This window comes from Parasteatoda tepidariorum, chromosome 7 (genome assembly GCF_982258835.1).
Source record: "Parasteatoda tepidariorum strain Cologne lab strain chromosome 7, Ptep-v5.0, whole genome shotgun sequence".
Taxonomy (NCBI): Eukaryota; Metazoa; Arthropoda; class Arachnida; order Araneae; family Theridiidae; genus Parasteatoda; species Parasteatoda tepidariorum.
In genome coordinates, this window is record NC_141761.1 from 90741831 (window position 1) to 90764035 (window position 22205).

The window sequence follows — 22205 nt, forward strand, 5'->3', positions numbered from 1 at the left end:
ACAGCTCTAATCAATCAAAAATTAATTTAATTACACGCTCTTATGAAATATTCATCTTAAGTTTCCTATGTTCAGTTATCATAAGTGAAATCAACATTAATAATTTTGAAAAAAAAATGGGAATAGGTTTCTTATTTTGATACTTGGGCTTTTAAAGCGTGTTTCTATAAACTTAATGACTGAAAAGTCAACAAGAACTAATGAAATAAAAACTCAAGTTATGTATTAAGCCAGTTTTTTCCAAAGTGCGGTATGCATACCCCCAGGGGTACGGGAACAGTTTAGCGGGGCTACACATTCTTATGCAAAATAACATGGAACAAAAGAAAATTTCAAAACGTTTTATTTCAAAACAAAGCTGGCCATGAAAATTTACGATAACGTATTTTTTTATTGACTATTTTTTACAGAATTAACAGTTAATATAATTATTAGTGTCAAGCCAGTTGTGATTCTTAACTTTTGTGCAATTTTTTATAGTAAAAAATACATTCATTTTTTTATTAGTGGTACACTGCGTTACGAAACATTTAGAAAGGGTACACTAAAGTTATAAGTTTGGGAAATACTGTATTAAGCCATGGAAAAATTATGATAAATTCTGATTATCATATTTTAACTAATACTGTACGCAAATCTTTCTTTTGGTGAGTAGAGCTTTTTATCTAAAATGGTTAATGTAATAGTTTAGTTTAACTAAAGTAAGAACTCCCCTAGCTATTCTTATGGACACGTGGCGGAGACTATATGGTAGCGAGGTATATCTATTTCAAGGTAGGGGTGTCGGGTCACTGTTTAGGGCAGTCTTTGGGTAGAGTCGGCGAGAGAACGGGAATCTTTTTCAACGGTCCATTGTGCCATCTCTAGAGTGAAAAGAAGCTACCCTCCCTTAAATGTGCTGTTATTGCTTTCATATCAGCAGACGGCCTCGGAGTTTGTGGAGTGGGGAGTTCTTATCGTAAACAAACTATATGAAGCTATGCCAGAATACAAAACAAATAATAAAAAAATGGCTGTGTATTAGATGACATGAATGTGTAGTAAGGTAATATTAGAGTAATTTTCTGTTTCGGAGAGTGCTAAAAAACGTTATTGCCACAGTACAGGGAGCATATACTGGCACAATAGGTTCACTATAACACGTTACTTGAAATGGCAATAATATTTAGTACCAAGTTTAATCAAGCTGACTGGCGTCAATAGAGTTGGGGGATTTTTTTTACTATCTTCAAAATAAGTACCGATAATAGTTCGTTCGCCAAAAAAAATTGCAAAATTATTAGTGCTATTACTAATTATTTTGGAGAGAGCCGTGGTGGCTCAAAGTATAAAGCGCTCGCCTTCCAATGCGGAAAAACGGGTTCGAATCCAAGCTATGGCTGGTCGATACAATTCCACGTCAGGCTCGCACAGATCACAGTGCTGACGTAAAATATCCTCAGTGGTAGAAGGATCATTGGTTAGAGATTCATAGCAGTCAGGCTAACGTGGGAGGTTTTCGTATTTTTACTCTCCATGTAGCGCAAATGCGAATTTGTTCCATCAAAAAAGTCCTCCGGGAAGGCAAATTTCCCCCAATACTTAATCCAGGAGTTCCTTTGTCTTCTGGATTGGGTTCAAAATTACAAGGCTACGGAGGTGAACATGAAGAGTCGTAAACCCAAAATTGGGTAGGCTGTTCGACGGTGTTTATAAAATAAAAATTATTTTCGAGAATTGCAATTCATTAATTTCAGTGATAAAAACGAAATGAATGAATAAAAATGTATTAAGAAGCAAATTTTATGGAGGGAAAAGAAAATTATTCTTGCATGAGAACTGTAAAAAATCGCTATATTATTAATGACGCTAATGATGCTTAATTAATTTTAGTAATAGGTACTACAGGTATTATAATAATGGATGTTTTTACTAGGTATTAAATATATACAAATATTGGTACCACGATACCTACTATAGTTACTGCGAAAATATGTTTTTATGTTGATCATGGTAAGTTTGTTTATTGTTCATCATGGTAATTTTTGAACATCAGGAATTGATCTCGAACAATAACATTATACCCGAATGATAAATATAATTAATTTTTATTTCAATAGGATAAACTTTTCTATAACCATATTTTTTCAAAATCTGATAATATAAATCAACTAGGAAGGGCAAAAATATAATAAGAAATAAAAAGAACTAAAATTGCTTATAAGAAATAAAAAAAAAATTCTTATTCGTTGAAGTTTTTCTTCTCTACCTTGTACAGCAATTTTTTTAAAAAAAATATATTTCAATAGAAATGTTGTGATTCATATCTGGTTACACGTAATCTCTCTCAAACTTTTTTTCTTGGTTCACAACAACTCGTGCGCAAGCTTTTAAAATAAACAATCTCGACAGAGATAAATAAGTTTTCTTGCATAAATAGCCAATATTAGAGTTAAAAAAAAACTGATAAATAGCCAATATTTGGAGTAAAGAAAGCTGAGAAAAATTAACGAAAAAAGCTGTTAAATTTGCAATAACTTTCGAATAAATAGGAAATTTCGATAATACTTAGTGGTAGATGGCTCAGAGATAGAGCTTTCAACTTCCAGTCAGGTGAACCAGATTCGAATCCCAGCGATGACTGGTCAATATGAATTCCGCATCCGGCTTGCACAGACCACAGTTCTGACGTAAAATATCCTCAGTGGTAGACGGATGATGGGTTAGAGTCCCCTTGCCGTCAGACTAACTGTGGGAGGTTTTCACGGTTTCCCTCTCCATGTAATGCAAGTGCTGATTCAAAAGTCCTTCATGAAGGCAAGTTTCTCTCTAGCTCAGGAGTTCTCTTGTAGTATGGATTAGGTTAAAATTACATTAGCAGAAAAAACATTAGCAGTCGTAAAACTCAAAAAATTGGATCGACTGTTCAACGACGGTTATAAAATAAAATAAAGTACTTAGTGTTAAGATCGCAAATAAAAAAAAAGGCCCTTTAGCCTGTCAAATTTCAACTTCCTAGTTTCAAATTTAGCGGGCTACAGATCGTCCAAACGTGCTATTTTAACATAGTATTTAACAGTTACAATTTCTTGAACTAATTATCGAATGCTAATTTTCTTTAATCCATCGCACTCCCTCTTTGTTTTTCCACACCCCTTCGTAATATTAAAGTCATGCGTTTTATAGTTTTCGCGCAGCAAAAGAAAATGTAACGATAAGTTGAACAAAAAAAAAAAAAACAGCTTACATTCATAGAGAGAGAGAACAGATAACGATTGATGATGATGATGATTAATATTAAACAAACTACCTATTTCAGCAAACAAACTGAATGTATTTTTACTGATCAATCACGTTAATGATCAATCACGTATCGGAAACTGACCGATCAATCACGTTAATGATCGGTCAGTTTCCTATAATTTTTCTAACCAAAATATAATTTTATGACACCTAATCTGCACTATCTTTTACGCAAGTATTTAAAAATACTTATTGCTATGAACAACATATGATATATTTCAAGCAAAATTCTGATAACTTCATATAAAATTACATAATTAGTGCTATTAGGACATATATAAATACACTGAAAAAAAAAGTATGGTCAAAACTACCAAAATACGGTACAATTTACCATATTTTTGGCTCTATGGAAACATCGAAAAGTACGATAATTTTTTCCAAAACGATTTGGTAATGATTTTAGTAAAATTAACAGTTAAATATGATTTTATGATATGTGACAAAATTTAGCAAGTGTGGTAAAATTGGGTAATTTTATCACGATATCTTAGTGCTTGGCATAAAAGCCATTTTTCGATTAAATTTACTTTTCAGTTTTGTGCTTCTTACTAAATGTGTGGTAATACGAACTATAATTTTGGAAACCAGAATTTTCAGTAAATTTTTGTCATATGAAAGGGAAAATTACCAAATAAATAGGTTTAAAAACCCAATGTTTTGTCTTTTATTTCGTTTATTTTCCAGAATTAATGATTTTTTTTTTTTACCAGAAGTGTCAATACCATACAGTACGGTGATTTTACTAGAATTTTTTTCTCTGTGTAAGATCTTCTTAACCCCTTAACGATCGGTTAATTTTCAAGAAAACGCTCATAAAAGTGCTAATTTTTTCACATATCACAAATACACGTATTTGATTAGTGCTGACATCTAGTTTAAAATAAACTAACCATCTACAATTACCTTAAAAATATCCTGGCACTGCCATCTAGTGTGTAAAATGAGAAATAAAATGTTTTCCGGGCAAAAGAAAAGATTTAGATATATTCTTATTGGCGCTTTACTACTGAACACTCCAGCCCGGAAATATCACGGGATCGAGAAATAGAGGGCGAAAACTCACCCCGTCATTTTCACGGAAGCGAGGTGAAAGGGGTTAAATTCCCTTTTTTCATTAAAAGAATATCTCATTTACGCGTAAATATTTTGTAAAGAAACATTTAAAAAAAATTCCAGATTTCTTTATTTAAAATATTCAAGTTAGAAATGTTTGAATCTGAATAGTATTTAGCAACATTAGAATAATTTTCACTATGCCCATACTTTATCAACTGCATGTATTTTTTCAAGTGGAAAGTGCCATTAAAACTCTGTTATTAATAGGTAAAAAAACGGAAGTTAGGAGTCATACTGTTTTCGTGTCATTCACGCATTTCTTATTTAATTATCATTACTGTGCATTTTTTATGAATAGAAAAACTAATAATTTTATGAAAAGGGAAATCAGTAATGGACTATGAAGGTTTTGAAGCAATTTTAGCACCCTTAATGAATATTTCGAATATTTTGAAATATGAGTCATTTAAGAAAGTAATTTGAAAAACTTATATCATATTTTATAAATATTTTCTCATAACAGAAATCAAAAGCCTACAAACAGAAATCAAAAGTTTTGATATTGAGTGCAATATTAGCAATTAAAATCAAACCAAAAGGGAAATATTTTATTTTATTACCTGTCTGTCTTGCATGTTTTTAAAATGTCACTGTATACGTAGAAATTAACCTTCCTCAGAGGATACTAAAAGTGAAAAAATAAAATTAGATAAAACAACTAGAAAATCTGAGCAATTACGAAAATATTTATATTATTTTACATTTAAAAAAACTGATTCTTATTTTATTTTTCAAACTATGTGACATTTATAGTAGCAAATAAAAGAAATTCTATAATATGTATGAAATTAAAGCATTTTATGAAACTTTAATGCATAGAAATTCATTTTTTCGCCATCATGCTTTTTAAAGTCTTTAGAATGAGTGGAAGCATACAATTAAGAAAGTGATTGCCTCGAATTATATCATTTTATTGAGACTTTGAAAACTTTTTTTCTTAAATTATACATTTTAATATTTATTATATATTATCTAACTATTTAAATTTGATTAAAAAAATTATTTGGTTCCCTGTATATTTGTCAAAAATGTTTGTTTGAATGTGATCTTAGCAACGTTCAGTGCTGGAAAAAATAAACGAAACATACTGAAAAACTTTTGATCTGATGATCGGATTAACAGATACTTTAAATCAGTCTTAAAGATTTGTGGGTGCAAACACAAATATTCTAATTAGTTAATGCAGACAATATTTTAAGTTATGAAATTAGACACAAAAACACACTTTCTATGAATTAACACAACTTATTTTCAACCGTTTAATTTCTGATCACCAAAATATAAGGGGCAGCTCCAATGAAGGAATGGGGTCCTAATAGCTTGGTTAGAAAAGCGGTTGAAAGTTTAGACTTTGGCACCCTAATGCTAATTTTACTTTTTTTTTTGTATTTCGCCAATTCCTCGAGAATTTTTTAAGCAACTTAAAAAACATTCCATGCAATTATAAAATTAGTTTATCCAAAAATAATTCCATAAAAAAAGTACTTTTTAATAATTATTTATTACTTTTTATTATTTTATTAAACAACGGCCGAAAAAATGTTAAAATCCAAGGTATATTATTTTTTTATATCTTATTAAAAAGAGTAATTTTAAATAACAGAACATAAATTTCCAGTTAAATCTGTCGAAAAATTCCAGAGAAATCAAATTTTTAAAATGTCATAAATTTAAAATTCGAATTTCTCAAGCACTATTTACCAATTTCATTCAAATTTTGTATTTTGCCATTTAAAATTACGTACAAATCATGTAAATAATTATACACTTTGAAATTAAAAATCTTTTCGACCATTGTTAAATAAAATAAAAATTATTAAATCATTACTAAAAATTATTTTTGTGTGTATTTTTACGGGATAAACATATTTAATAATTTTTATTTCACAATAAAGGGTTCTGGATATATGACGAAGTACGCAAAAAGTAGATTAGACATTTAGGGGCCTAAACTTTCGATCGATCTCCTGATCATATAAGAACATATTTCCAGAATTGTGGTTACCCGCTACATTTTGGAGGTCAGAAATCGGAATCCATCGGGAAAAAATTCTTTTTATTTGAAGTAAAAACGTTTTAGGGTCTGATTTCCTAACTTAAAATATCGTTCGTACTAATTAATTAGCATCTTTAAGGTTACATCCTCAAGTAATGATGATTGAGTACTAGAACGTAAAAACCCGATCAAAAGTCATTCACGGTGGTCTGTTCTTTTACGCTAACTGTACTTCATAACGTGTTAGTGCGGCAGCCACTAAATAAAACTTTCTAAGTCTCCCTGTACTGGACTGTACAACTAATGTGGTTAGAGTATCTTACTTTGAACACAGCGGTCCTTGGTTCGAGCCCTGCCGCCAGCGAATGAACGTCTTTCTCACACATTTCTCCCTCCACATGCAATTTACTCAAAAATGACTATACGCTGTTCTAATTTTAAATATATGGTGTTTTCAAATTCAGATTAAGTTTTTTGGGGGCTTTTTTACACATTTTTTGCTTAATTTAGATAACCACTTTTTTAGAGTGTATTTGAGTCTGATTTCATTACTTAAAATATTATCTGCACTAGTTGATTGACATGATTAAGATATTCTCTCAAACAATTAAATACTTGGCAGTCTGATCACAAGTAGCATCTACTAGATCAAAATCACGCAGAACAAAATCTATCAAGATGCACCATTATTTGTACCACGCGTGGTTAATAATCTATATATAATCTCACATATACAGAGCTTTTAGCATACAATTAAGAGCGGTTATTCTAAACTATGCAGAGTAATTATACTGTAAGTAAACATTGAAACAGATATTTTGCATTTTTTGAGGAATATTTACAACTATCTAATTTTTCTCGACCTACATTTAGATATCTATCTCTTTAGACAGATATCCTACAACTGATCTACTTTATTTTAAGTAAAGAATTTCCGTTTCATTCAAAACACTGCATTTATCTAACTGACGTCAGGTTTCATCGAAGTGAAAGTATGTCACGAGATTGCGCGAGGAAAAATATAAAGAGAGAAAGGAACAATATTTTCTTCTCTCTTCTGACTTTTCGGGAAAACTTCAGGAAGTGAGAAGATTTTCCCTCTCTCGGGAAACTCAGGAGACTTTTGCTCCACTTTCACCAAACTAATCTCATTAATGTTGCTTCTGGGTGTTTTACAGCAATCACATATTATCCCACCCCGCTTTGGATAAGAGGAAACTTTTGGATTAATTACCGCATTTCTAAATGCATTCAGAGCAAAAAAGTACATAATATTATAATTTTTAATTTTTCACATGTTTGACTGCTCATAATCTTTATTTTTATATATATATATATATATATAATAAATAAATACAAGAAAACACGAAGAAAGTTAAGAAAAACAATAAGTTTCATTTATTGCGCTTAAGCTGCAAGTAAACAGAACTCATTAGATAAGTTCAAAATGAAGAATAAAACAAAGAAAAATTATAGACATATGGAAAAAAAAGGGGGGGGGGAATAATAAGTAAAAAAATAACAAACACACACATATATATATATATATATATATATATATATATATATATATATATATATATATATATATATATATATATATATATATATATATATATATATTTTTATATATATATATATATATATATATATATATATATATATATATATATATATATATATATATATATATATATATATATATATATATATATATTTTTATATATATATATATATATATATATATATATATATATATATATATATATATATATATATATATATATATATATATATATATATATATATATATATATATATATATATATATATATATATATATATATATATATATATATATATATATATATATATTTTTATATATATATATATATATATATATATATATATATATATATATATATATATATATATATATATATATATATATATATATATATATATATATATATATATATATATATATATATATTTTTATATATATATATATATATATATATATATATATATATATATATATATATATATATATATATATATATATATATATATATATTTTTATATATATATATATATATATATATATATATATATATATATATATATATATATATATATATATATATATATATATATATTTTTATATTTATATATATATATATATATATATATATATATATATATATATATATATATATATATATATATATATATATATATATATATATATATATATATATATATATATATATATATATATATATATATATATATAAAGGGGGGGGGAGAAAAATAATTATGAAAAAAATAACAAACAACTGGGGAAGAAAGAAAAAAAGGATAAATTTTTTTTTAAAAATCCGGAAAATAAAAGATATAATCTTTTCATCAGCCCACACTATTATATCCGCGAAAAAGAGTGCTTTCTGATACTGTATCAATATAGCCAAAGCATTCATGCGATTTTTCATACTTAGAAAATAAGATTTGAAGCTTTCAGATTTTTGGAAGACCAACAATAAATTAAGAAAGAAAACAAGTATTTTTGAACACCCTATGCAAGTAAATTGACATATAACCGGGTTAGAACAGCTCATTAACATAATTCATTAATCGAGTATATGACTTCCCAAAATTCAAAACTGGAAAAAACAACTCTAAAACGGAAAAATAAAGATTTTATTCTAAAGGAAATCAATGAAATAAATTAATGCTAAATTAAATTTAAAAAATATTTATACATAAAAAAATTAAATTTCCTAGATTAATATAATTATTGCCAAGAGCAAATCCGATTCCGGGGACTTACAACACTTGCATCATTATGAAAGATTTTTTTAACGCACTTCATCTTAATAATCTATTTACCAATTCCTATAATTTAATTAATAGTAGAACTCAAACGCAATAGGGATTACTAGATTGACTGAAAAACTCAATTAAACAAGTTTTTACTGTAAACTTATTTCTTACGTTTGCGTCTTTCAAATCAATAGATATAGCACGAGCGGAGTCGTGATGGAGCGATTTCATCTTCATTTCTGGCGTCTTCCTTTGATAAAATTTATCCCATTAAAATCTCATGAGAATAGATTCGTGTTTGTTTATGTATAAGATTAATGTTCGAATCACATTTTTTCGACAATTCCACTCTTTGTTTTGGCGATCATTCCAGTGGAAGTTTGTCTTTGCTTGTTTGCCCCTTTTGCTTCCAGAAAAAGATTTCTGTTATCAAGAGAAGAAGTCAATCGGTTCCATGATTTATGCACGTGCCTTATATAAACTACTGTTTTTGTTCTGGAGATGTTTGGTGAAAAGTGGAAAAAAATTGTATTTACGTCAGCTAAATTTGTCAGACTTTCTGTGGAAAATAATATTTTTTTAACTAGTAATTTCTTAATCTAGATATTCAAAACTGAAAGCAAAAAGTAATTTTGATTGGAGACACTTAACTAAATGTGGAAACAATAACGTTATAAAGCAGCTAAGTTTCAATTCTGTTGGCATTTACATCATATGTACAAATTTTAATTAACTAACACTATAATTTCAATTAATAAACACTATGATAACACTAAATGTGGAAACAATAACGTTATGAAGCAGTTAAGTTTCAATTCTGTTGGCACTTACATCATATGTACAACTTGTAATTAACTAACACTATAATTTTAAATAATAAGCACTATGATAACACTAAATGTGGAAGCAAGAACATTATGAAGCAGCTAAGTTTCAATTCTGTTGGCATTTGCATTATATGTACAACTTTTAATTAACTAACACTACAATTTTAATTAATAAACTCTATGATAACATTTTTCATTGAATCGAATGACATTCCTTAATGATATTATCTCAATGCATTTCTGGAATAAACTGCGTAAGGTACATGATTTGAACAATCATATATTTCAAGCGTGAAACAAAATAGCATTCTGTGACAAAAATATTTCATGAAAGCAATAACAACAAATGTTTAATTACTTAAAAATTCGTTTAAGGATGGATAATATTAAAGTACTTCATTTAGAATAATAGGTGGTTCCGTACGTTGCTATTATTACAAAACACTGAGCTAATTTTTCTATAAAATCTTTCACAATCTCACACTATCATTAAGTATCCTTTTTTAATTTAATTATATTCTAAAATAAACTTAACTCAATGGCTCAACTAATTCCAATTTTCTTGACCTTGGGTTCTGAGATGCAACAGACTATCCGATTGGGTGGACAGCCGAAAGTGACACCCTAATGTTTAGACAAGACAAGCATGCTTGATACTCATTTTATGGACCCATTGAAGGAATAAAAGATTGAGTCAACCTTTCCAGGTAGAGCCGTGGTGGCTCAGGGGATAGTCTCCTTCCGAAGAGGTGAACGGGGTCGAATGCCAGCGAGGGCCGGTCGATACGAATTCCGCATACAGCTTGCGCCAACCACAGTGCATACGTAAAATATCCTCAGTAAAATATCCATAAGTTAAAGTCCCCTTGCCGTCAGACCAACCATGTGAGGTTTTCGTGGTTTTCCTCCCCATGTAACGCAAATGCGGATAGTTGCCAACAAAAAGTGCTCCACGAACGCAAATTTCTCCCAATACTTGATCCAGGAGTGCCCTTTTATTTAGGTTCAAAATTACAAGGTTACGGAGTTGAACATTAGCTGTCGTAAATCCAAAAAATTGGGTCCGCTGTTCCGCGATGGTTATAAAAAAAATAATAAACGAAAAAAACCCGTATCTGGCGAACGAGAACGCTCAGTTCTTCTCTGCTACTCAGACTTCAAGCTTCTTTAGTCGTATGCAACTAAACAGCTATTCTCATTCTGTTCTGCACAACCGAAAAAAATATTTTGGTGCGAAATTGACTCTGTTCACACCATAAATGTCCAAAATAGGCTCTTTTGGTTAGCACGAATTTAGTTAGCACGCTTTTTTTTAAGAAATTTAAAGAAAACATTTGTAATAATTTATGTTAATTCAGTTCAATGAAGAAAATTAAAATTTTACTCTGAAATTATTGCTGCGAATTAAATTGAAACTTAATGGTTGTTAGAGCTTAAAGTTTAGATATGTATTTTGCATTCAGCTTTTGAGAACACCGCAAAGGAAAGACGTGTTCTGAACTAAAAATTGTAAATATTTGATAAATTTATAAAGTATTCAGCTTGGAAAAGCATATTGGCAAATTGCGTTCGTGATTTCTCGCACATTCGAAGAAAAAGAAATCTTAAGCGCAGTTTTCTTTGTCTGTACAGAAAAATCTCGTTTCTCGAGAATATTAGCACATGAGTATTTCTTAAGGAAATCTTAGCGTGTGGCTCGCAGAAGTTATGAAATTCCATACGACATGTGCTTTGATTTTATAAGAATAAAGAAACTTAATAAGTTAACGCAAAAATAGTCTTCTGTATTAACTAACTTTATTTATGCTTTTTAAAAGAATTAAGTTACTCAGAAAATCGGGGATCTCAAAGTCCTATTTAAGTAAGAGGCATGAAAATGTTCAAAATACAACTATTTATTAATAAGGTTTTTGGCCAGAAAGATTGAAATAAAATCAAGAAAATTAGTTGGTGAAACTGAAATGCAGTCCAATAGCTTCATTTTTGTACAATAATTTTTGAAAAACTTCTCAGTTTCATCCAGCATAGGAAATTACTTTCGTAGTTTTTTGCTACCTTTGCTGTGATTGAGTTCAAAGATTTTCTTGCGGTATTTTGAAGCTACTTTTATTCTTACTGATACCGAAGTAAAATAATTTTCTCTAAATGTCAAATAATTCATTCATGTAACTACGCTAAAAATAAAATTTATGGTCAGAAATACCAGAATATGCTAAAACTTGCCGTGTTGCTGCGTCTATGGTAACACCAATAGAGCTCAGTAATATTTATCGAAAAGCTTTGGTTATGAGTTTGAAATAATTAGTGACAAAAATATGGTTTATAATATGTGATAAAGTTTTGTGAATGAAGTAAAATTTAGTAATTTCTACATGATACCGTAGAGCATGGCGCAAAAACCATTTATTCGGATGAATTTACTTTTTTAATTTTGTATTTTATTTTATTAAATGATTGGTTGTAAGAACTATAATTTCGAAAACCGGACTTTTCAGCTAACAGTTACCTTAGGAACGGTAAAATTACCAAATGCATAGTTTAAATATCGTATAATTTGGTTTTAATAACCAGAAACGTAATTATATATATATATATATATATATATATATATATATATATATATATATATATATATATATATATATATATATATATATATATATATATATATATATATATATATATATATATATATATGTAATAAACTAATGTAATAAAATTTTATATAAAATCATTGAATTAATCGTATATTTTGGTGGATATATTTATTAAACATTTTTTTGTTAATTTTTATGATTTTCCCTTGTGTAAATCCATTTCAGGTAAATCCATTGCCAAAATTATTTCTTTGTTAATTTGTATAATTTTTCCATGTGCAAATCCATTTCGGGCAAATCCGTGGTTAGAATTATTTACTAAAAATTCCTTTACTAAATAATTTTCTTTGTAAATCTATACAGTTTTTCCATGTGCAAATCCATTACGGGCAAATCCGTGGATAAAATTGTTTTTTAAAAATTTCTTTATTAATTTATACAATTTTCCATGTGCAAATCCATTTCGGGCAAATCCGTGGCTAAAATTATCTACTTAGGTTTTTTCTTTGTTAATTTTTCCATGTGCAAATCCATTTCGGGCAAATCCGTGTCAAAATTATCTATTGAAAGAATTTTTTCTTTGATAATTTAAATAATTTTTCTATGTACTAATCCATTTCGTGCAAATCCGCGGCTAAAATTATCTGCAAAACAGGCAATTTATGTTTCTCTTTTCTATTTTATACTTTTTCTTAAATAAACATCTATCTTCTAAAACTATTTATGATCAATTTTTAAAATTATCCAGTATAATAGTACCTTGCGCACATCCATTTCGGGCCCATCCTTGGTAACTAACAAATCAAAACTCAGAATAACAAATCACTTCAACAGTGCAGTAAGAACGACACTTTAAAACCCTCTTGTTACACTCGATTTGCGCTTTTGTTTTCATCTTTTGTTTTCACATTTTGTAATCTGGCAATCTTTCTGTGAAAACATTTTTAAATCATTCTTGAAAAATATTCGTCCATGTAAGTTGAACTGATTTTGCTGCTCGCTTTATAGTCTTCCCTTTTTAATGTTTTTTCTTTTTATTTTATTTTATTATCTGTTTTTTCATGTTATTTTTACTTATTTGTACTTTTTGTGATCTATTTCATTTGTTGTTATTTTTAAAAAAATTTTTTGAGTGCTCCTCACACTATTGTATTAATTTATTTAGCTTTGGCTTTATTGATACAATATCAGAAAGCACTCTGTTTTGCGGATATAATCGTGTGGGCTGAAGAAAAGATTATATCCTTTTTTCCGGTTTTTTTTCCGGTTTTTTAATTAACATTTCATGATTTTTTTTTTTTTTTTTTTTTTTTTTTAATAAACTGTTGTTTGTTATTTTTTACTTATTATTTCCCCCCCTTTTTCATTTGTCTTTTATTTTCTTTGTTTATTCTTCGTTGAACTTATATATATATATATATATATATATATATATATAATATATAATATATATATAATATATATATATATATATATATATATATATATATATATATATATATATATATATATATATATATATATATATATATATATATATATATATATATATATATATATATATATATATATATATATATATATATATATATATATATATATATATATATAACGGGATACTTCGCCTAGGGACCAGACTATTGCAGCTGTCTTGCGGAGGACGACAGAAACTTGTTATTTTTCTGTTATTATATCATTTTCAGTGCATTCCGTCTCGAGATCACTAGTTGATAGAAATTTTTACGTCTCAGAACTTTTTACTCCATTTTCTTTGCCATTTTCTACATTTATGTGTGTTGTTTTTCACATTGTACTGCCTAGATATATGGGATTACAATTCCAGTGAGTATTGTATTTGATGAAGCATTTATTTACGAATATTCTCATGTCTAGTCAATCTAATTTTTCTTTAACGTTTAAGCAGCAACCATGTTTGTTTTGAAAAGTGTCTGAGTTTGACAAAACGGGATACTTATGAGTTGGATAAAACGGGATAGAGTTTTTTTATGTTCCGTTTTATCCACTTATTTATTTGTTGGCTTAAAACTTCTACTATATTATTATTACTATATTGAAAGAAAGGTAAAAAAGGCTCGTACAAATATTGACCCCTGAATTGGCAGCAGTGAAAAAGTTGGACAGACATAAGACAGTATTCAATGCTGAACAAGAAAAAACGCATGAGCATGTATTGGCTCTAGAAGAGATTATTTGATATAACTCTAACGGATATACGAATGGTAGCATTTAAATTAGCTGAGAGAAACAATATTAAGCATAATTTTATCACAGGGAAAAAATGACTGGAAAGTGTTGGTTGTAATCATTTCTTGGCAGACATAACGAACTTAGCCTCCGAAATCCAGAACCCACGAGTATGTCCCGAGCAAAAGGGTTTAATCGCACTGCAGTTAAGCAGTTTTTGAATTCTCTATTACGTAAACATAAGATTGCTCCAAATGATATTTATAATGTTGATGAAACAGAAATTCTAACAGTGCCAAACAAGCCTTCAAACTTTCATGGCTCCACTGAGCACGCATTATGAACAAGAAGTTAGAAAGTGGCTGTTCAACTATCCAGGTAGGTGCGTTACAATTTACGAGGTTACAAAACTGTTCAACGCAGCCTACTCAAGGGCAGCCGTTGCAGAAACTATCATTAAAGGGTTTTGCAAAACTGGTGTAAGTCCTTACAATCATGATGTCTTCCCAGATCACCTGTTTGCATTGTCTGTCACCACTGATCTAACAGCAAAGAACCTCCAGGCGTTGGACACCTCACTGATGTGAGCTGACTGATGTGTGCAGTTTTAGGATTATTACTCTCTTGTTATAGACCTAAGCTACCCTTTTCCTTCCTTCCAAAGTATGTTCTACCTGTACCTCAAATAAAGGGACAGCTCCCAAAAAAAAAGGCTGAGAAGAGAAAGAAGAAAACTGAAGTAATAACAGCATTTCCATATAAAAGTGAATTATATTTAGAAGAAAAAGTAAGGATGCTAAAACTACAAGAATGAATCAAGAGAATTGAGGAAAGCACTGCTAAGAAATCCCTCTTAAGGGCACAAGACACATCTCGACAGTGAAAATTATGGAATAAGAGTTCATGTTTGAAAACTCATAAAATCTTTAAGAATATATGTAGCATCATAATTTTTGTGTACTTAATTACAAAACCACAGTCTATATAAAAATGTGAAAAACAATAAAATAACATAAATGCAATTTTTAGAAATTTTGCTTTACAGTTTTCTATCAGTCAATTATGTTTTTTCAGTTAGAAAATTAAACATTGTAAACCCTATCCCGTTTTGTCCAACCCAGGTATGCTAAAACGGGATATGTAAGAGTTTGGAAAATGATTTTTTTTCTATTTCACAGTCACTAAAATTAGTTTTAAATATGTTTTTTCTGTGCTTCAATAAGTGATGTAGCTTTAAAAAAAAGCAATGTGTGGTTCTCTTTAACAGATTTTCTGCAGTAAATAAAAACAATAATGGTATCCCGTTTTGTCCAACTTTCCCCTATATATATATATATATATATATATATATATATATATATATATATATATATATATATATATATATATATATATATATATATATATATATATATATATATATATATATATATATATATAAGAGAGAGAGAGTGCAAAAAAATGGAAAGATATATTGATAGATTTTCAGTTTTTTTGTTTTTTATTCTTTCGCAAAGCACTATCATGCTGAAAAGTTTGAAACTTTAAACATTAGAAAGAAAATTGAAAATTGAAATCTAAAATATCGAAAATAACTTTATAATCATCAATCCAGCTCATTTTCTTTGCACCTTTTCGACTATAGAAATTTATTCAGTTAAAATATTTTACTCCATTTGAATCAAAATATTTAGAATCAACATTCTGATTCAGAAAAGACTAAGACACATCAATGAAATGTTCTCTTAAGATTTATTTTTAAGATTAAAACAACAACAACAACAAAAAAACAGATAAATTATAAATCCCATTTCTGTATTTTTGAGCCTCACAAAAGACTGAAATCCTTAAAAGTAAATATTTTTAATCCTTGAAGATAAATATTTGTTTCTTTTTTTTCTTGTTTTGTCTTTTTTTTGTTTAAGCTTCGTGAGGGTAGAAATAAGTGGTGGCCTGAAAATAAATAAATATAAGCTTTTATCCCATTTTAAGGGTATGCAAATGGAAAAAAAATAAATTCTAATTCAAAATTTAAATAAGTGTTTAAATTATATATTTTACGAAAAAAACTTTTCGAACCTTCACTTGGAGGAAACGTGCTTTATTTGATACATGGCTATGTGATAATGATCCCTTATGAAACTTTAGTACAGCACGTTATTAATAATATTAAGAATATTGTTCGAGACTACTTCCTCCCTTTACTGTGTTTATTTAGTCTCATTCTTTTTTTATATAAATCTATGTTTAAAAATATGTCCACTTTAAGCGTTGGTTTCTTAAAGCAAAGGTTGAAGTATTGATCTTGCACAGAGAAGATAGTGCAGCCAAAAGTTTAACTATCTTGACATAATTTTTCAGGGAGAATTTTTCATCCTGATAAAAAAATGATATCTCTAATTTTTACGATTAATTCATATTAATTTACATAATACATTGATAAAAATAGTATTACAAAAAATATCAAAATATGGTAAAATATACTGTGTTTCTGACTCTACTGGAGCACTCGGTAATTTTTTACCGAAGCGTTTTGTTAAAGATTTTGGTAAAATTGACAATAAAATATGATTTTATGATAAGTGATAAAATTTGTTAAATGTGGTAAAATTTGGTAATTTAATCAGATACCTTAGAGCAAGGAAAGCCATTTATTCGGATAAATTTACTTTACAGTTTTGCATTTTTTAATAAATGTGTGGTAAAAAGAACAATAGTTTTGAAAACCAGAATTTCCGGTAAACCATTACCATATGAACAAAAAAATTACTAATTGAATGGTTTAAATAGCATATATTTTGATTTCATTGAGCAGAATTCTGTCTTTTTTTTCTTCGGATATGTCATTACCACACAGTATGGTAAGTTTTTTCTCCGTGTACATTTTAATTAGATTTTTAAAGTTAAGAATGGAATTTAGAGCAAACCCTATATATACATTAAGGTATTTTTAAAAGTATTCTGTGTTTTTTGGCAACAAAAGCAGAAAAGTAAAAGGTGGATAGATAGATATTCAGTTTCTTCAGTTTTTTCCTCTTTTTTTATTTTTTAAAACAAAAACTGGTAAAAAATGCAAAATTTTGACATTAAAAGGAAAACTAAGCATAAATATCAAAAATGACTTTGTAATCGTTAATCTAGCTCATTTTTATTGCATTATAACAATTTACTCACTTAAAATATTTTATTCTATTTTAATCAAAACATTTATAATAAACCTTCTAATTCAGAGTAGAACAAAAGCACATTAGTAGAATATTCTCTTTAAATTTATTTTTAAGATTAAAACTAAAAAATAGATTAGTAACATATCCTATTTCTTTATTTTAGAGCCTCACAGAAGATTGAAATCCTCAAAAGTAAATATTTTTTTAAAACTCAAAGATAAATATTTGTTCGAGATCACTGAAGTTTTCTTCTATTTTTTGTTCAACTTTATGAGGGTAGAAATAAATGGTGGCCCCAAAACAAATAAATATAAGCTTTGATCTCCTTTTAAGGGTATGTAAACAGACAAAAATTAGTTTTTATTTTAAATCTTAAAGCAAGTGGCTTTAAATTATCTATTTCAAGAAATAAATTTTTCTAACCTTCAACTGAAAGAAACGTGCTTCATATTTGAGAAAATGGCTATATAGTTAGTTTTTGTATGTTTTTGAACTTACGTTTTGCAACTTAATATCGACTGATACACCACCTGACAGTTTTTTCCCGTTAAATTTAACAGATTTTTTTTACTGTGTATACGGAATGGGAATAAAACTCAAGCACGGAAAATTCCCTTACTAAAACTTAACAGGTGGGAAACAAGAGTATAAAATTTGAAAATTAGGGCTATCACGGAATCGTATTATTGAATAAAATCTAGCTGTTCGCAATTCACGATATAATTAACAGTTGCCTGATCAAATTACTGAAGAACTTGTAATTGTCAAGTGTCTCTAAATCCGTGTTCACCTTTTGAGAATAGAAGTGAAATCTAATCATTTAACTACAACTTGCAATTGCGTAATTATTATAATTGGATTCAATCGAACTTTCTACATTCATAGTACTAAAATAAAATGTTCTTTTTCATGTTTTAAGTCCACTTCAACAAATATTATTATAACATTTTTTAACAGTTTATTTTTATTAGTATTTTTATTTTGTAATTACTTAATGTTGTCTATAAAAAATAGCAATCTTAATGAATCTTGTAAAGAAAAAGGCTTAGTTATTTCAGTTCATTTAAGTTAGTTAATTTTTTTCCTCATCATTTGTATACAAAATTAATGCTTGATTCACAAAGGGAAAATCAATATTTTTTACTCAACGCTGCATTTTTTTAATAATTTTGTTTTAAAAAATACAATCAATACTGTACAAATTACTTGAAAAACAACATAATGAATTTCATTATAATTTGGCTACTAACTGACTGAAGAAAAGAAAAAAACAATCTCTTTTGACTTTCCATTTTTAAGAGTATTTTTCTAATTTAATTTTCAAACTATTTTTACCACTTGACTGTATGCTACCACTGTACTATTTTACTGTACTGTATCTGCGACAAGTAAAAGTACATTAAAAACTATTCTGAATTTTAAGTTATATATAGAGCTAAACTTATCTTAGGGTGGGTTTACGGAGAGAGCCGACGTTAAGGTCTTGGAATCTTGTGTCCTCAGCGCAAGCGCAGAATGTAATTTTTCAAATGTATAACTGAGAGCGCTTGCGCAGAGGACTCAATAAGCAGAAACATCAATAACGACGCTAAATTGCAGAGAGTAAAATGCTTTGGACAAAATTCAACCACAGCATAACAAGCAACTATAAATAATTTTTAATTACATTTTTCATAAGTTTATGACTTATTTCACTCTTGGTTTTGCAGTTTAAAACTCAGATTCTGAAATTAATTTAAATGAGAAACACTTTCGTGAGTACAAGAATCGGTTGCCAAGAAAGCCCTTAAGTTAAATATTTTAAAAGAAATATGCTACAGAGAAAAAGAGAATTATCCATAGAGCATCACGTAAGAGCTATGTGAAGGAAATTGTAGAAATTGCATGAATTACATGTTTAAAATAAACAAAGATGCATAAATTAGATGCAAAGACTAAATTTTGCAATAATTGTAATTTATCTGGAAGTATTTTCTTTTTTTTTTTTTTGGAAAAATCTATTTTATTTTTCCATTTTTATGATTACAAGTGGTGGGATCCAACCCTACTTGCTAACGCCCGCCATCTCCCAAAGATTGCTATGCAATCATATATGACTAATTATAAGACTAATTTTCTACGCTAAACGTACAAAAAATACAGTGTACAAGTAAATACATTTTAAAATATTTGGGGGTTACGATTTTTTTGGAGGGGGATCGAACTCCAATTATAGTTGAATCCAGTTATAGAATTTCCAATTATAGTTGCGCATAATTTAAAGTTACAGTTCTATGTGGGTGTAAAGTTTATGTGAGTGCAATTCAAGTGTAATGTAGCGTTTTCATTGTAATAGAATTCATGATCAAATGTGTTAAGTGATTTTAGATAAATAGGAAGGTGGATCTAAAAAAATCGAATTGTCTTAAATCATTTTAGTGGTACAATGGAAATGTGTCGAATACAATCATTAAGAAGAAGAAACCTTTTTTACCCTACCGCTATAAATACTTTTCGATTTACCTTAACGCTTCATTCTACCAAACATTTTTTTTTCTTCTAAAATTTATCATGTAATAGTTTATAATTAAAAAAACTTACCCCCTGTTTTGCCTTAGATAATATTTGTATAGTATATATATGAACTTACAAGACTAATAAATAAAAAATAATTGCAAATTGATTTTTAAAAAATTGACTTATGCCATAATTAGATTCTTTTGGTTTATTTTCGTTTATTTTACTTTTTTTTCACAATTATTCTATTAACTGTAGTTTTTTTATAAGTTAAATAAGAAATTGGTGTTATAAAAAAAATCATTTTTTCGCCACAATGATTTTCCGAAATTATTGCAGACTGTTCCTTAAATTCATTAATACGATTAAAATTGCCTTGTTAATATATGACATGCCATGTCATTATTTTACTTCAATATATAGAAAAAATATCTATTTCTAATAACACAGTAACTATATTTTTCTACCAAATACTCACATTTTATTCAGAAAAAATATCTATTTCTAATAACACAGTAACTATATTTTTCTACCAAATACTCACATTTTATTCAGAAATAATTTTTTTCTTTGTAAAAATATTTTTTAACCCCTTATATTATTAAATTATCCAACGCTCTTACGCTTGTTAGAATTTTCATTATAAAATTATGGTATAATAACCAGCAGCAGTACTGTTTTGAAACCATTTTCAACTAGCATGGTTTTAAAACCGTAAGAAAGAGATTTACTGGATATTCAAGATAGTTTAGCAGCTTCATGGTGCTGCCATCTATGTGTGAAAGAGACTATCGTATTCTAATAGCCCAGATCCATAAATTGAGTAGTACAGGACACTGGAAACTCATAATATGTTGAAGAGAATGGTGGAAATATTGTGGTGTCAACGCTAGGACACGAACCCCAGTTTTGTCGGTCATGAGACTAACAGATTAACCCTATCGGCTATAATATGTACCCATTTGCTAAGAAGTGTCTTCATTTGGTGGGTGTAGGTGGCCTGATAAAATTCTGGTTGTTTAGCCGTATTAGGCGAAAGAAGTAATAAACGGTTTTTCTCACAGTTAAGGATTTGAATTCTATCTCATCGATAGTTATTTGAGTGCTCTGTTTGAGTATGGTATAAAAAATTTAATTATTTAAATTTTTTTCCTATAAATTTCTTTAGGCTATTTAAATTTTTATTTTCATTGCAGAAATATCGAGAAAAAAAATCTTATCTTTAAAATATCAACGATCTTGGTTATTAATATTTAATTTTTTATGTTTTTTTTTAACTCATCACTTTTCGAAGCTCTGGGAATTTATATAAATAGCTTCATCCGCCAAAAAAAAGAAGAAAAGAAAAATTACATTATTGTCTAGTCCTGTACCTGTCAAGATATTTCACTCTGAAAATTATTTTCTCATAGCTGAACAATTTACTTTATTGAATTTAAATTTCAAGCATTTTCTGAAATAAAATTGACACAAAAAATGAAATATGTTTTTATGCATATTTCCTGCTTGCAATTTTTATTGATTCTTCAAAATATATCTTGACAAAACCTTTGAAAGCGATTTAAATTGAAATATTTTTCTTTCAGATATTAAATTGTTTCCTAAAAACGAAACACACCATTTTCAAATATTTTTTAATTAAAAGCTTAAAACTCAAGTGCAATTTAACTTAAGAAAAAAGCTAAACAAAAAT

General features: G+C 28.1%; 1 long non-coding RNA gene across 1 annotated transcript in view; it reads right to left on the reverse strand.

Moving 5' to 3' along the window:
- The window catches only part of LOC139425994 (uncharacterized), a 72137-nt gene that overhangs the window by 6518 nt on the left and 43414 nt on the right, over positions 1-22205 (reverse strand). The window contains exon 2 of the long non-coding RNA XR_015435609.1: positions 4962-5026. This is a non-coding gene — a long non-coding RNA (uncharacterized LOC139425994). The remainder of the gene's footprint in view (positions 1-4961; positions 5027-22205) is intronic.